This window comes from Oncorhynchus tshawytscha, unplaced genomic scaffold (genome assembly GCF_018296145.1).
Source record: "Oncorhynchus tshawytscha isolate Ot180627B unplaced genomic scaffold, Otsh_v2.0 Un_contig_4862_pilon_pilon, whole genome shotgun sequence".
Classification (NCBI taxonomy): Eukaryota; Metazoa; Chordata; class Actinopteri; order Salmoniformes; family Salmonidae; genus Oncorhynchus; species Oncorhynchus tshawytscha.
In genome coordinates, this window is record NW_024609599.1 from 244570 (window position 1) to 246751 (window position 2182).

Sequence of the window (2182 nt, forward strand, 5' to 3'; positions counted from 1 at the left end):
CTGCAGGTGGAAGAAGGGGGATTAGGAGTAGAAACAGAATGAGGTCAGACAGTACAGCTACCCTCTCTCTCCGTTCCTCCTTTCCCTGCCTAGAAACAGAATGAGGTCAGACAGTACAGCTACCCTCTCTCTCCGTTCCTCCTTTCCCTGCCTAGAAACAGAATTAGGTCAGACAATACAGCTACCCTCTCTCCGTTCCTCCTTTCCCTGCCTAGAAACAGAATGAGTACAGCTACCCTCTCTCTCCGTTCCTCCTTTCCCTGCCAGAAACAGAATGAGGTACAGTACAGCTACCTCTCTCTCCGTTCCTCCTTTCCCTGCCTAGAAACAGAATGAGGTCAGACAATACAGCTAACCTCTCTCTCCGTTCCTCCTTTCCCTGCCTAGAAACAGAATGAGGTCAGACAATACAGCTAACCTCTCTCTCCGTTCCTCCTTTCCCTGCCTAGAAAGGATCTGTAGACAGTAACTACCTCTCTCCGTTCCTCCTTTCCCTGCCTATGATCAGACAATACAGATGACCTCTACAGAATGACCAGGATCTGTTACTCTGTATCTGTATGGTTACTAGTCCTTATATAGACCACAGATGACCTCTACTGACCAAGATCTGTTACTCTGTATGGTTACTAGTCCTTATATAGACCACAGATGACCTCTACTGATCAGGATCTGATACTCTTTATGGTAACTAGTCCTTATATAGACCACAGATGACCTCTACTGACCAGGATCTATATGGTTACTAGTCCTTATATAGATCACAGATGACCTATACTGACCAGGATCTATATGGTTACTAGTCCTTATATAGACCACAGATTACCTCTACTGACCAAGATCTGTTACTCTGTATGGTAACTAGTCCTTATATAGACCACAGATTACCTCTACTGACCAAGATCTGTTACTCTGTATGGTAACTAGTCCTTATATAGATCACAGATGACCTCTACTGACCAAGATCTGTTACTCTGTATGGTAACTAGTCCTTATATAGACCACAGATGACCTCTACTGATCAGGATCTGTATGGTAACTAGTCCTTATATAGACCACAGATGACCTCTACTGACCAGGATCTGATACTCTTTATGGTTACTAGCCCTTATATAGACGACAGATGACCTCTACTGACCAGGATCTGATACTCTTCATGGTAACTAGTCCTTATATAGACCACAGATGACCTCTACTGACCAGGATCTATATGGTTACTAGTCCTTATATAGACCACAGATTACATCACCTGACCAGGATCTGATACTCTTCATGGTAACTAGTCCTTATATAGACGACAGATGACCTCTACTGACCAGGATCTGATACTCTTCATGGTAACTAGTCCTTATATAGACCACAGATGACCTCTACTGACCAGGATCTGATACTCTTTATGGTAACTAGCCCTTATATAGACCACAGATGACCTCTACTGACCAGGATCTGATACTCTTTATGGTAACTAGTCCTCATATAGACCACAGATGACCTCTACTGACCAGGATCTGATACTCTTTATGGTAACTAGCCCTTATATAGACCACAGATGACCTCTACTGACCAGGATCTGATACTCTTTATGGTAACTAGTCCTCATATAGACCACAGATGACCTCTACTGACCAGGATCTGATACTCTTTATGGTAACTAGTCCTTATATAGACCACAGATGACCTCTACTGACCAGGATCTGATACTCTTTATGGTAACTGACCACAGATGACCCTACTGACCAGGATCTGATACTTTTATGGTAACTAGTCCTTATATAGACCACAGATGACCTCTACTGACCAGGATCTGATACTTTATGGTAACTAGTCCTTATATAGACCACAGATGACCTCTACTGACCAGGATCTGATACTCTTTATGGTAACTAGTCCTCATATAGACCACAGATGACCTCTACTGACCAGGATCTGATACTCTTTATGGTAACTAGTCCTTATATAGACCACAGATGACCTCTACTGACCAGGATCTGATACTCTTTATGGTAACTAGTCCTTTATATAGACCACAGATGACCTCTACTGACCAGGATCTGATATTCTTTATGGTAACTAGTCCTCATATAGACCACAGATGACCTCTACTGACCAGGATCTGATACTTTATGGTAAACTAGTCCTTATATAATCCGAATGCCTGCGTTGACCGTGCAGCGTTTACATA